This window comes from Chelon labrosus (assembly GCF_963514085.1).
Source record: "Chelon labrosus genome assembly, chromosome: 20".
Classification (NCBI taxonomy): Eukaryota; Metazoa; Chordata; class Actinopteri; order Mugiliformes; family Mugilidae; genus Chelon; species Chelon labrosus.
Window position 1 is genome coordinate 9,957,202 of NC_140353.1, and position 16,029 is coordinate 9,973,230.

Consider the following 16,029-nt stretch of genomic DNA (forward strand, 5'->3'; position numbering starts at 1 on the left):
ACACTGCACTATAAACCAAATGTGTAATTCTGCTGAGCACACATCAACAGTCAGTGGTGGCGTGCGATCAATAAAAAAATATATTTTAACTAAACCGTGTGATTTTAACATGCAATGTGACAAATTCTTTACAATCCAAGGGGGATGCCAAATACCAAGTGACCAGAGGCCACATTTGTCTGTGTTTGAAAGTGTAAATGCATTCTGTGTGTGCGTGTGTGTGTGTGAGGGGGGGTCGGAGCTATTCATTCAGACCCTTAGCCAACCCGTAACCAAGAGAAACTCAAAACAGCTGTCTCCTTCTCATCCCTCGCTTCCCCTCACGCACACAGCATGTCAGGTTGGGGAGAATTCATTATTTCACTCAGCAGAATAAACTGGAACAGTGTGACAAGGCACTTCCTCCGGGGTTTATCTTAGTAACTGACCTTCCAGTCGTCACCTCACTTAACATATTTTTGTTGTTTTCAACATGCTCTCGTTTAAATGGACTTCTCTGCATCAGCTTTGTCTGTTTATTGGGTACGTAGCTTGTCATGCAAACAGACCACGGTGCTTTCTCCCTGACTGAATGTCTGTACCTTTTGTTACCTTTCAAACTTTGTTCCAGTAGAGACACTCTGTTGGCTTGTTGGAGGATAAGTAAGTCTCGGTAGCTTCCGCATTGTTTGCGTTCCCATAATGCTTCACTCTGTGTGCACCGAGACATAAACGGTTGAGTATATCGGCCTTAACGCTACACAATTCAGCAGCATCACAAACTGCTGTGTTTTGGTTGGAAATCCGATCATCTGTAAAGTGCCATGAAGTGACATCTGTGACATTTAAGTTTCATTTTTAGAAAACTGTTCTTGTCCCACATCACATTATCGTTAAAGCGAATGAGGAAGTGGACTGTTCCTGTGCCATCAGTGACAGTATGAGATTTCAAAACTAATCCTCAATAATCTCAGGCTACGTTTCTCTATATTTATCTATCAGAGTGTGCTCAGCACTTCTAGTCCTCGCCCACAGTGCATGTACGGTCAGCTAACTATTGCAAAACAACACAGCGTTCCAGAGATTTGTCAAACAGAAATCCTCCTTAAAGGACTCACCTTCTTTTTCATTCTACATAAACATGTTATTGTGTCGTGTTTATCTTTGAGTATACCTTTATCAGAGATGTAATGGAAAGCCGCTGATAGCTGTGTATGCTTTTGTGCACTTAGGCTTGCACTTTCCAAATGCATACAGTATACACACAAGATTAGTTTATTATTTTTTTTATCTGCCAAATGTGCAACTCATTGCTTCTCTCAAATGTAAGTGGCACAGTAGACCAATGTTGGCCAGAATGGAAATGTTTCACAGCAGAATGGATGTATTCCATTAGAGCCAGAGTCATGGCGTAGAGTATAAGTATCAACAAGAAGACGACAGACAAACCACATTTAAGTAAAAAGAAGGAAATAAGGCAGAATGGGAGAAAGGAGGGGGGAGACCTCATGTTCAGTTTCTTGCAGCGGAGAACATTTCAAGGCCTGAAACTCCATCCTGGGTTCCACTCGCCAGGCGGGCCTCGTTTGCATGGGAGCCCATTTCCTGTATGTGATTAGTGGAAGGGAGATTGTGTGTATGTGTGTGCACACTGGGGGTTGCAGTTCAGCGAGGTCTGGGGTTGTTTTGTCTGCGAGGGGGGAAAGGAATGCCCAAATCAAACACAGTGAACAGGATGGCTGGCGAGAGAGAAGGACCAGCGAAAGAGACAGAGACGGAAAGAACGAGCAGCGAGGAGGAAGACGAGGAGAGGCAGGAAACAGATCGGGAGAGTGGCAGACAGAAGGAGCTGACACAGGAGAGGAGGAGGGAAGAACACCATCGAAGAACAGAACAAGAGGTCGATTTTTCATTTGCTGCCACTGAAGACTGCCAACAGCATTCCTCCTGCTGCTATTTGCATTCCAGCGGAGCGGCAAGGTGGAGTAAGAATTTTGTCTACACGCTGATGAGCTGTCAGATGGAAAACCATCCACCTCCTTGACTCCACCGTGAACCTGCCGAACCTGCCCTTGAATATCTAATGGCTTAGCCTGCAGCCCTCACCGCGCCACAAATAACAGCGGAGGCTTTCACACGCTATAGCTCATACTCCCAATCATTATCAAACAACGCTAATATGACAGCTAGCAATGCAACAGAACAACTTCCTTGTCATCATAACACAAGTTAACAACACAGAAAGTTTCTGAAATTTAAATGAAGCAATGCAAAAAGGTCAAATCCACCTTTTAGAATAAACAAGCCTTGAAATAGAAATCAAACTAATTGGATGACAAGGTATTTGACATTCTCCTCTCTAAATTCATTCTAAAAGTTTTAAAGGTTTTTATGGCTGCAGCTAACAGATGTTTTCATTACTGACAGCAGAACACTACAAACTTCAGTTTACTATCACCTAAGACAAAAAAATCTTAAATCTTAAAGTTTCAGACTAAAATCATCATTTCAGTTGTTTTCCTTTCAGCTAATTATTTGTTAGTTATTATGGGCGTTTGGTTATGCAAAGAGCACTCTCAGCCTGATGTACACTCTGACTCTTGAGCAAGTGGGGACCTAGTGTCCTGCTTAAGAATATTGAAGCAAAGTCAGCATTTCTTCATACAGGTTTGAGCCTGATGATGTTAAGTGAACTGTTTTTCGGACCACAGAGATATCCTGAATCCTCAGATGTTCGTCTGAGTAACACCTTCTCTGTCACTTCCTGCGTGCACGCCCCTTTAACATTAAGGCTCGCTTGTCCCTCTAGAAACTGGCAAATGAGTTCAAGTCAAAGACCATAATTTATACACTGATGAGACATAATATTATGACCACTCGTCTAATATTGTGTAGGTGTCCCTTGTGCCTCCAAAACAGTTGTCACTCATCAGAGAATGGACATGGGTCTTCTGTGGGTGTCCTGTGGTGTCTGGCAACAGGATGTTGTTAGTGGAGGCCTTTAGGTCCTATGGCTTGAGGGGAGGGGCCTCTGTGGATCAGGCTTGTTCCAGTGCATCCCACAGATACTTGATCAGTTTGTGATCTAGTGAATTTGGAGCCCAGGTCAACACCTTGTGTTGTTCTTCATGTTTTTCTGAGTTGTTCCTAAAGCATTTTGTGTGTGTGTCTGGGTCAGGCTGCATCCTGCTGGGGATGGCCATCAAGGAGCGTCATTGCTATGGGGTGGGGGGTGCCTGGTCTGGTCTAGACAAGTGGTACAAGTCTAAGTAACATCCACACAAATACCAGGTCCAAAGGTTTTCCAGCAGAACATTGTATTGTCACAAGATGGTCAATGTTATTTACTTCTCCCGTCAGTGGTTTTCATGTTGTGGCTGTTTGAACTCAGTAAAACTTGACATTTTCAAAAATAAAGACACATTTCCAGCCAATGGTCCTGCACTGACACCATGTACACCTACTACATAAAATAACAAGAAAAGGCTTTACTGGGCGCATTGTGAGTCTCTTATTTCTCAGCTGTTTCAAAGTTCAGTGTCCAAAACACTTCCTTGTGTTGTGCGCACCCTGCCCATGCAGGAGTGAACCATTCCTTGACTGGCAGAGCAGAATTGATAGGCTGCTATTGTTTCCTTTTAAGGTCAATTGTGTCTGAAACGCTTGGCATGGCTGGGAGCACAGATGCAGCTGGCTGGCAGGAGAGATAAAACACTAATTTAACCACATTCTTCTGTGCAGTCCACACCTACAGAAAGAGAAGGAGGGAGGGCAGCAGAGAAAGAGATGGAATGAGAGTATTTAGTCAGGATGGGAAAGATTTAAAGTGGTTTAGACAGATGGGGGGAAAAATGCACAGCTGGAGGGTGAAAACAAGAAGGTAAAGGCTGCAAGTTTGTGCAAGTGGGTGGGCAGCAGTCATTCTCTGCCATGGGCATAACGCTTTTCTGTCCCCTTGTTTGACCAGGCAGTCAAAACATGCCACCCTATGTGGTAGACATGTTTATCAAGGCCACGAAAAGAGGATAAACACACACGTTCTGTATACATGTGTACATGAGACCTCAACATCTCACAGGTTGACAAAAGCATGCGGCAAATCACGGCCTCAAGTTCACAAAATTTTAATTGGTTACACACAAGCTGCTCTGGTCTGAATAAAAGGCGTCAGCCAAATTAAATGCAATGTTTAGGTATTCTGCTGGAGAGGGACGGAGGCTCGAATGGCCAGACCGGCTTAGCTTCACAAATAAACCCAGAGAGAGAGAAGGAGCCGGCTGAAGGTTGGATCATAAAATATGCCTGGTATTCCATAATGTTCCAGGGCGCACAAATGAGCCACTCAGGGACTTGGGGAGTGTTATGGGATTCTTGTGAGGTTCCCGTGTCTGAATGCGTCCACGTAGCACATACGCCTCACACAAGGGTAAGCCACACGTTTGAGGATTACACAGGAAGTGCATTATCCAGTGATAAGAGAGCAGTGACCAGTAAAACAAAATTAACAACAGAGGAAAGAAGTGGAAGGCAGATGAAGGGACGTGTTGAGGTGATGACTCGATGCCTGAGTTGCTGTGTACGTTTGCCTTCTTTAATGCAAGTAAATGGGAGTCTAGATGTGTAATAACTGAGAGACATTGAATGTGTTTAGGTTACCTAAAAAGTTACTGAATCAGCTGTTCATTAATGAGGTTTGAGTTTGTCATACCTTCTCCCCTTATTTCCTGTATGTATGTCTGTCTGTGTGCACCATCAAATTGTTCAATAAAATGCAAACGTGGCCAAAAATAACTGTTAGCTTCTGTTCTACCCGGCCACATTTCTTCCTTTTCCTACTCCCACTTACTACATAAAACTCATAACAACATAAAAGGGCTTCATGACTCTTGAAGCAAAAGCTGCACTTTAGCAAGTCTATTTTTACGGCCTCGCCGTAGCAGCATTGTGCTGCTTCACTTCCCTTGGTCGGGGCAGCTAGCATGAGAAGGACGTCCAAAAGCAACGCTGGCATGGAGGGGAAAACCAGCAACCCCAGCCCTCAGCTGCCCTTAACAAAAAGCAGTGATCTCCTCCAAAATAAAACAGACCAGAGAAGAGGGGGGGAACAGGGTAGAAAGGAGGGGAAAGAGCCTGAAAATAGACTCACAGTCGGGGTCTGCAAGCATCAGCACCACAGCGATGAAAGCTACAAAAACTCTTGCTAGTACTTGGATGTCTCTGGGAGGAGATAAGTGTTAAAATAAGAATAGTGTAATGAATTGTATTACATTTACCTACTGCACAGCTCTCATAATAAGATGTTAACATGTAGAAAGGAGGAGTGAAACAGAAGAGGGGGGGGGAGTGTGGAACAGCCAGGTTACCATGGCGTCCGGACATTCCTCTCTCTGAGAACATGTATATTTTCTGATCACAAGAAAAATAATCTGCAGGAGGAATTTTATTTTGAGAGCCGCCCTGCAGACCCGAGGCTCGGAGCAGGTCGGACAGGAGTGTGTGAGAGAGCGAGTGTGTGTGTGTGTGTGTGTGTGTGGACGCGAGGCCGTGTACGTGCCTCGCACGGCTGAAGTGCGAGAGTTAAAAACATCCCATGCAAAGGAAGAGCACGTGAAGATCCAACACCGGGCTGACAGAGTCACACATGATCAGATGAACAAACATCCACACCCACGCACACCGGATGCACGCCGCTACGCTGTACTTCAGCTGAAATGGATTTTGTGAATGCCTTCCTTGCAGATGGTGACACACTTACTCTTCAAATTCTCCTCCTTGTCTCAGGATTGTTATAGAAGCAGCTCCTTGCACGATCTCTCCCTCTAAGAATTTTACATTCATCTATTTTTTACTTGGCTGTCTTGTCTTACTCAGAGAGTCTCACAGTGTAAAGAATCTGATACACAAATATAGTTGCTGTGGGACACATAAATAAAAAACTGGGACAGAGCAACCTATATTTCTCTATTTATCCAGTCAGTGTTAATAAATATCATCAGCAGGATAGTAAAGCATTTGCTAAAGCACTAATGTGCCATAAAATAGGGGCTGGGGAGTTACTAACAAGGCATAAAGACTATAATGTATTTGTGATTCTCATTTCAATCCATTAAATTCAAGACTACAGGTGGCAGCCAGTTGTTTTTGTGTAGCACAAAGTGGCAACAGGAGGAAACAGATAGCCCAGCTCTGTCCCAGAGTGACAAAATTAATCATTAACACATTAGATGTTGTTTGGTTAGTCAAAAACCAAAGTGTAAAACAACAAGAGGTCGTTTTATGGCAAGTTATTTCTGCTTCTTTTGGTTTGGCAGCCGGTCAGAGCCAATACAGAGGGACTGGTTTCATACCAAACTAGTGCAGCTGTAATTCAAAAGGCTGACCATTTTTTCAAAAGAAATATCTTAAAAATGTTAGAAAACAACTAGATTTTTATTTTATTTTTTACCAGAAAAGCACACAATGTCCATTACGCTGCAGTAAACGAGACTAGCTAAGAGTAAAACAAAGCGACAAACTAGAGAAAATAAAATTCTCATGTTTCCAGTTTCAGTGCATCTTGGATTTGCCAACATCCTGGGATTCAGCTGGAGGGGGATGCATTTCCTTCATAAAAGGATTTCCCTCAGCTGTTTTGATGGTGGAGATAGACTGCAGTTTTAAATGCCCATTGCCTACCGCATGTGTTCAGATGGATTCTTTTCCACGAACCTCCAGTTCCAAACTCACAAGCTCATAAAATCTGTGAGCAACTTTATTTGTTCTCCGCAGAAGTGGTCCCCTAATCCACATTCCCATAATAGGATCAGAACATCAAATGCATCAAAAGCAGAATACAAGACACCACGCACATTTGATGTCGTCTCTGAGGGCCTGACCCATAAACAGCAGCACCAGTCTGAGCACAAATGATTTGATTTTCTCTTATGACTGATTTGTGTTTTTTTTATGATTTGAAAAACAGACTTTTACTCTTTAAAGAAAATGAAATTGAACAATTGGACAGTTTCAGCAACTGAGAATGACATTAAATAAGGGCGGCCGGGTTAAAAACACAGCTCTACTATTGCGACCTGGTGATGAACCGGACCTCTGCTGAGCAGTGGACTGATATCGCCGCAGCGAACTCCTGCCAACCGCTGTCACGTCAGTCAGTAGCCATCCGACTGCAAATAACAGACTGAAACATAATAAATTCTAGGGGAGAGAAGCGGTAACTATAATGCAACGGAGGAAAGGTTGAAAGAGACATATTACAGCTCTAAACACATAAACACTCATTAAATTGTAGTTGATGGTACCCAAGACATACAAACCCTGCTGCTGGGCGAAGGACTTTGGTTCAACATTTAGCCTTTTATGGATATTACTGAGGTTAGAGACTTGTTGGGGAGGTTCGGACATCTGTGTCAGTATGTTGGTGGCTTTTTACCACCTGGGCCGGCAGCACACGGTGATAGTCTGCACCACCCTCCACCACCAGCTTCACGAGACTGATAGGAAGTAGAGCGTGACGTTCACCTTCTTCTTCTCCCTGGATCGCCGTCTGTCTGGCAGGCCGCTCGGACAGATCTCCAGGACGAAGAATACATCTTGAACCAGACTGGAATGGCTCCTGAAATATGCCAAATATGCCCCTGACCCCCCTCCTTTCCTGAAGACGTAGCCCTGTTTCCTAGCCCACCCTCCTTCCCTTCTAGCCACCCCCCCCTTCCCGCTCAACCCACAGCATTCCTGCGCTTTCACACAGCACAGAACGCACACAAACTTATAATCACAGATGACCCACTCACGTAGAAAATGTTAAGGACATTAATAACACAAGTTTCCACCCAGCTGACCCAGACAAGCCTTTTAAGGGTAAGCGGTTCAGATTTCTCTTTTCATTAAGTTCCAAAAATACTCCTGGACCAGGCGGGAGTGACAGGAAAAGGGGGTGGGGGTCTCCTCTTTGGCGAGGCGGACGAGAAAGAGCGAGAGTGAGACAAGATAACAATCGGAAGGGGAGCCGGGAAATATTGGCCAGTTGATGAGGAAAACACCTAAAAAAATAATTAAAAAAAAAAAAAAAGCGTCTGAGGAATTTACAAGTAATGTCTTAACTTTAGCTCTCCCCTGTTAAAACGCCTCAGTCCCTTCCTCCCCTCCTTCCCTCTGCCTTGCTGTGCCTCCTACATGCTTTTGAAGTGTGTTTCCTTTTGCACTTCTTTCCTCTTTTGCTCCGAGATCGAGCCATTTTTGAGAAGCCCGTACAGTGCGGGAACAAAACAGGCGCACAGGGGACGTTCTGTTAAACAACTTGTTGTTGGCCCGAAATGTGCAGCAGAAACCCAAATCCCACACAGGAACAAGCTGGAAGAAGAAAATGAAAAAAATCCCCAAACTAAGAGGAAACAGTTGTGTTTCAGGTCAATCTGGAAGCATGTAAAACACAAACACAGAAGCAGAGCGACCCACATTATTAGTCAACGTGGTCCAAACTCCAGCCACGCGGGGCAGCTGGCCTGCCCGGGCTACCGATTAAACATTAGAGGACTTATCACCTGCAGCTATCAGGATACATCCAACAGCCACCAACACATTCTTGGCAGGAGTGCTTTGCTAAATAAACTGTGAGACACAGAGACAGCTTAAAGGGAAAAATGCTGTATCAACTAAAAAGGCATAAAAACCACCTTTATTGCACCTTTGGTGAACTGCTGTGAGGTTATACTCACAGATAATGGTGTTATTGTTTGCAGGGAAAGCAGGAAAAAAAAGAGACAGGCGAGAGACTTCAAAAGATGACTCACGTGAGAAATGCTTCCCTGTAGAGTCCGAAGACTAAACTAACTGATTCACGGTCACCGCAAGTTACAGAGCTGGAAGTAAAAGGAGGCAAAAGCTGGAAAAATGCTCAAAAACACTTGAACCACAAATAAGAGACGACTGCATTGTGGTGTAGCATCCATGGGCTACCTAGATCTTTCTATGTGCTCTTTGATAGTGTGGTGAAAGGTTGGGAAGACAAAATGAAGACCAGATGATGGTTTATTTTTTCCTCTGGTTAGTTACATCCCATAGTTTAAGATGCACATGGTCAACAGAGGCCGGCTGTTTGATTATGGGGTACGGTGTTCAGAGATTGAGATGAGGAGGCAGTTTAAGTCAGATAGTGGAGTATTAATCTGCTATGAGCCTGTACCTGGTGGCGCTGGAGCCTATCCCAGCTGTCATCAGGCCAGAGGCGGGGTACACCCTGGACAGGTCGCCAGTCCATCACAGGGCTAACACAGAGAGACAGACAACCACACCCACACCTACAGCCAATTTAGAATCACCAGTTAACCTAACGAGCATGTCTTTGGACGTTGGGAGGAAGCTGGAGTGCCCGGAGAGAAACCACGCAAACACAGGGAGAACATGCAAACTCCACACAGAAAGGAGGCCTCAGTGGGCCTGGATTCGAACCCAGAACCTTCTTGCTCTGCGACATCAGTCCTAACCACCACAGCACTGTGCAGACCTGTTATCAACTCCCACCTTTTTTTTTTTTTTGTGGATTTCTTCAAGGATGAATACAAGGAAATAGAAATGTGTCTTCCTGGGTCACCATCAACAAGTTTCAGTGAATGTCTCACAGACAGTACTCACACAGAGCTCATCGATACCTTCCCGTTTCACCACCACCACCTGCTCATGTAACATGTCTGATAAGCACCCAGCAACTCAATAGAAATCTTTCACAGTTCAATAAATTCCAGAAATGCCAGTCTGGCAAAAAAACTGCTTAAAGGGAAGGCAGCGTTACAAAACCTTGCCCCATAACGCAAACTGCAAAACACAGCCAGGAGAGGTTGTCAGGCGATGGGAGACTTTTGGTTTAGTTTGTTTTAAGTGAAAAGTGAGGTATCAATTTACGCTTCCTTCAAAGCCACCAGACTCCATTAACAGAAAGAGTTATTTTATCGTGCAGAACGTAGGAGTTGCTCATCTACTTCTGCCTCGATTGATTTGTTTTGTTTGCTAACACCAAAGTCACACAGCACTAGTCTAGCAACAATCGTGTTCAGTGAGGTCAAATTACAGTTTTCGTCAATGGAGTCTGGTAGCGTCAACAAGAGCAATGCAACAGCTACCGTTCAGCTGAAACTTCATAAGGTAAATAATATAACCTCACTCCAAAAAAAACTAAATATAGCTCTAAATTCAAATCATAATGAAGCAGAATTTTAATAGTTTTGTATTAAAAACATTGTTCATATTAAAATGTTTTATACAGTCACAAGCACCTGCACCCTAAAACGAAAAATAGTCTCCATGATAAATCTGTTGGTCCTCACTAGGTGTCAATGCATCACATAATAGAGAACAACAACAAAGCAGTTGGTAATGAGGCTGATTGGCATGTTTCAGGGCACAAACGATGCGGATTCATTCACACTCCCACTCACACAGAGAAGAGGGCCTATGGACAGGACCCAATCCTGCCGGAGCGTGGAATTCTTAGGGAGTGAGAGCACATATCACTGTGTCAGTGCATGTGTTAATGAGAGCCTGAGTGAGTCGTGCGAACGCCTGAAGCTGAAATGTACTCCGGGCTACTGCTTGTTGAGCGACTGACACTCTCGGCGTCTAGTATCTGATGACAGATCTACATTGATGGGAACAGCACCAAGCAAAAGTGCCTGAGGATGCAGAAATGCGTGCACAGACACACGGCAGACCCACGAATACACAGGAGAGTTCAAGTAGTTTGAGCTACAGTAGGACTCGCAGTAGAGTCCTGCCTTGTTAACTGGCCCACAGCTGATTAAGAAAGCTGCCAGGGAGGGCGGCCAGGGAGAGGAGAGGAAAGAAAAGGAGAAAGTGCAGTAGGATAAAAAGAAAGGATAAGTTGCTATGCATATTTTACAAATATGACAATACTATAAATTTGATACTAGTCATGTCAATTGCGTAGATATTCAGAATTAGACCTTTTTGTCAATTAAGACATTAGATATTCTATGTAAACGCTGCATTCTGAATACGCACATGGCCTCCTGACTGTCTTCCGTCAGCTCTCCGAGTTGTGCACAAACCAACTACACTGCAAGGCTGAGAAAGAGCTGCACGCCCAAGAGAAAAGCCTTAATTTATGGTTGCAAGGATAAAAATACCCGCTTTTAAACACTATGAATGACTCTGAATTTTGCCAAGTTTTTGTATGTATGTAAATATTGAAATGTCGCCCTTTGCCAGAAGCTGGTTGAACGTATAAACAACCCAGTGGTTACATGGCGAAGAAGTCCGCCACCGGTGGCACCCTCTGATGCACTTGAACGGGAATATCAGTGGGAACTTCATTTGCACTGGCCATTTGAACAGTTTGGGGTTTTTTTTTCAAAATATGGGCAGAATATTTTGTTGACGTGTACAGAAGCGAGCACAAACCGGTCGTGCTGCAATAAATTTTCATTTTCAGTGTTACGTAATGGTCTAGTGTAGGAATATTAACCCAAAAAGCTGGAAACCTCAACGTATCCAAATAAAGTTAACACAGCAACAAATCAAAGAGAAATTAACTATGTATTAGCTGTCAGAATACCTGCAAGTTGATTTTCTCTCACACCCCCCCCCCACAGATAGAGTATACACAGTATCTGCGAGGACTCAGACAAGCGTCTTTATGGCATTAGGCCATCGTCCTGCAAGTCTGCTAATACACATCATCAGCTCCAGCTGGCCTGCGTATTGTCAACAGCAGCCTCTGTCCCGGATACTGGACCGTTTATTGCGTTCTCACAAAATACACAGGATTAAAACTCAAGGCTGTGTAAGTGTGTGTGTGTGTGTGTGTGTGCGTGTGTGTGTGTGGGTTTTAACACAAGGCTCCAAGAGAGATCATGATTCATCGGAGCTATTTCAAGGAGGTCCCGGCCTGCAACATCACTCTGCATCCTCCGCTGCTCTATTCCTGGGTGAGCGGGTTAAAGCAAGGGTGTACTACTAATAATAACCAACGCCAACACCATCCGGCCCTAATTCTATCAGAGCTATCCATTACAGTTTGTTAGAGTGTATAGGTTAAGATGCATTCGTCTGCTCGTGTGTTTGTGCTGAATTTTCTTTTTCCATTTCGTGCCTATGAGGGTGAACAATTTGACATAACATTTAAAATAGCTTTTCTCTTTGCTGACTAAAGCAACTGACTGATAAGTTTAGATAGGTGGGAAATTCATCAAATAATAATGTCAGCCATTCAGCCATTTTTTGGTAGCTCTATCCCACAACTTCACATTTTTTGCTCGACAAAAGGCCGATCGCTGAAATAATATCCGACGATCGCTGGACACATTTTTCCTTCCACCTAAGCAACAACAATATCTATTCTCATTTCCATGCACTTGCAGCGCATGACGTCAGTGTCCGTGTCCTGTAATTCCACACTGATGTGTGATCCTACTAAACTAACAGGAGGGACTGTACATAAACCTTAAAGTGCGGAGTGGCAGTAATATTACCACCGACAGGCTGGGCTTTGACATTCTCAGCGGTTTGATTCTCCCAGGCAGAAAACCTCAATATTTTAATTTAATCCCCAGAGCAGTCATTTAGCCACTCCGTAATCCCCAGGTCCAGTGCTTAGTCTGATAATTACCCTTATTGGACACCCATAATGATTAGTTTTTGGTTTCACCCAAAGCAGTGCAGGCAGTTTCATTGGGCGGTCGCAGCGCTCTGCGGAGTGGAAAACCAATCATGCGTGGTACGGACCAGGTCATAAAAGAGGAGAGGTATGATTATTACTTTGTATGGCAGGCGACAACTCCTCAACAGGACGTGGTGCAAACATTTTGTGTAACTTTCACTTCTTGGCATTAAGTTGCTGTAACAACAGGTGGTGGTGGTGGCTCCTGCTGTGTCAACATTAACATCTATTACTGTGCTGAGCAATCATGTTCACGGAAGGAGGTCAAAGAGGGCATCTGCTGGGAATTATTCCTCCTGAGAGCGAACTGAACCAAAACAAACTCGGGGCTGGAAATGCATAGATCAGGCGGTAATCAGGGGGAAATTTAGATATCTCACTTTGCTGCTACTCTCATTTGATTTTCCCTTTTCTCTCACCATTTCCAAACTGACAGCACAAACTGCAGACATTCCCTCCACTTGCGGTGCAATAATCCCAACCAGAATACCAAAGGAAACCCTTTTCGCACATCTACCGCCACGACACGCTTCCAACCAAGTGTCTGAGCCCCGTCCAGGAGGAAAGTATGTTCGCAGCAGCAGCAGCGCAGGCCGGTAGCTCAGCTGGTATAATCTACAGCTGGCTGGGAGGGCGAGCCTTACTGGAAAGTCATCAGGGATTTTTTATTTTTTTTGTCTCCTTCTTGTCTGAAACAGGTCAAGGCAGGTCCCCTCCATCTCCTTCCCTCCCCGTGCTGCTCTTTACGAGCCCCACCTGGCAGATTAGTGCTCCACCACTACAACTACCTTTTTCTGCTGTTTACACACCCACTCTCTGTCGAGGGAGCACAGGCACAGGGCACATACTGTTCAGACCTCACCTCCGCCAACTTGTTTTCGTGCGTCTATAGAATTCCATCACATGTGAAAGGGAAACAGACACGCACAAGTATAAGGACACTCAAACAGGACTTGGATGTCTACTTTAGCTATAATGTGTCATTTAGTCTATAAAACGTAAAGAAAACTCCGCAAAACGCTTGATTTCGTCCAGTCCAGTCATTTAAATGTACCTTAATTAACCATATTTTATACAGAACTAGCTTTAATTTTTAATTTCTTTTAGGCAGAGGTTGTCCATAACTGAAGGCACACAGGAACATGAGCACAATTCAAAACAATGAACTGATTTAAACAGTACAACACATTAAAGAGTAAACAGACAGATAGATAGATGCTTTAATAATCCCAAACTGTGAAATATCAAACTGGGACTAGTCCCTACTTAATGTAAAATCAGTTTAATATTCACCTAGTGTGAGCTACACTTGGTTAATAACAGTGAGTTTAGTGCTTAATTATGACCTTTAGAGTCTCGCGATAATAGGGCCAATAAAAATAAATACGTACTAAAATAAGAACAGCGGTTACCATAAACAAAGGTCAGTTTCACTCGTAACACAATAAATTATTTCTGTAAACATGCATAACTTGTGTTGACGTGAAAGTAGATGTTCTGCTTTTTGGTAACATGGTTTTGGGGATAAATATGTGCCGGAGCGCCTCCATAGCTCGGTACAAACATTTAACATGCTAGCATGTCGCTGATAACAAATGTTAAAAGAAGAAACTGAAACAACAACAACAAAAAAGAAAAAGTACCTTAAAATCCCCTACTACTTAAAAGCAGGGGAAAACCACAAGAGACTATCTTGAAACCAAAACATTGCAACACCAAAAAGCAGCTTCAGGTTGTTTTTTTTTTACTCCATATTCTTAACTACAGTTGGATGGAAGAAGCTGCGTAAAAACATTGACGTTACTGTTACAAGAAAACGCGCAACAAATATGCAGCCGGCGTAGGAAAACTGCGCAAAATAAGACGTGAAATGTGTGCGCACCGCTACATTGTAACCACCTGAGGTTTTTAGCCGCAGACCTGGATGCTTCCTCTTGGCTTCAAACCGAGGGGAGAGCAGCAGCAGCAGCAGAAGGAGGAGGAGGAGGAGAAGGAGGAGGAGGAGGAGGGCTGAAAAACTTGCCGCAGTTTAGACTTCTGCAGTCCCGACTGCCTGAGCCCCAATTCAGGAAGCCGCTGCCTGAATCCACACACACACACACACACACACGGTCTTTCACACCACAAACCCACGCAAGAAAATAAAAGTAAAATGTAAAGCTTTACCTCAGCGGCTCCGACGAAAGGGTCAGAAAACAGCTACGGTAAATCCACAACTTCACACGGCTCATGCGGACGGTGGGACTCGCGCTACTGCAGCCGACACGGCCAGGACAAGTTCATCCACATATTCTCAGACAAGACCAGAGAGTTGGAGGAGACAGGGGGGGGACCGCTTCTCTTCGGTTTCCCCCTTTCCCTCAATCGCTTTCGCTGGTCCTTTCCTCTCGGATATCCCCCTCCCTGGTCCGTTTGAAGTCAAACCATCACATTCCACTGCGTCCTTAACAATGAAAAAAGGTGGGTTTTCCTTTTCTGCCGCCGGAGGACCCACCCCTTCGGGATGACTCTGCCCGGTCTGACCGCAAAGAGAACGCCCTTCCCAGGTCCCGCCTCTCTCTCTCTCTCTCTCTCTCTCTCTCTCTCTCTCTCTCTCTCCCACATAGCAGTATAACATAAGCCAGTCTGGCCGGTGAGGACTCTCTCCTTCCTTACCAAAACACAAATTAATCCCATTAAATCTCTTATAAAGCTCCATTTTAGTAAAACTATTAAAGCTATAAAATAGCATTAAGATCATACTTATCATTCTGTATCACAGTTAGAGACAGAAGGATAAGAAGGACAGAAGGACACACCATAAAGTCATCATAAACTCAATCTTGCATGACTTTCAAAGCCAACTAATAGCTATTCAGCAGTGATACAGTCGCATTATAAAGCCCTATACGCTTGTTTTGTTTCATTCATCTTTAACCGCCTGTCCTGTGAAATATCGTGGCAGGGGGGAAAGGTCGCCACTGTCTTGTTTTATTTGTATAGTGCAAATAAAAACTAGCTAACTACAATAAAATAGGTGCAATGAGCAATTATTCAAATTATGCAACAATGAATAACTTCTTCCCTCTAATAGGAGGAGTTTGTATGGGAGAAAAAATATTCAAGAGTGTCACACAGACTGTTTGGCAACAACTCACAAGGTGTTGAGCTGGACTCTAAATTCACTAGATCCCAAACTGATCAAGTATCTGTGGGATGATGCACAGACAACCCTCCCCTCAACCTATACGACCCAAAGAACACATCAAATCACATTCAGCAAATCCAGAGAAGCTGAGGGTCCTTTAGGATATTGTCAAGTAAAGGCCTAGGTTCAGTGCATTGCTATGTGGTGGGGGCGCCTGGTCTGGTCTTGTCTGGGTTGGTGCTACTAAGTAACA

At 44.1% G+C, this 16,029-nt stretch overlaps 1 protein-coding gene across 2 annotated transcripts in view; it reads right to left on the bottom strand.

The window, feature by feature from the left end:
- Positions 1-15,061, bottom strand: part of luzp1 (leucine zipper protein 1) — a 45,214-nt gene extending 30,153 nt beyond the window's left edge. For both annotated transcript variants that reach the window (XM_084568887.1, XM_084568886.1), the window contains exon 1: positions 14,816-15,061. The gene's annotated coding sequence lies outside the window, so the exon portion shown is untranslated. The remainder of the gene's footprint in view (positions 1-14,815) is intronic.
- Between the last annotated feature and the right edge of the window lie 968 nt (positions 15,062-16,029).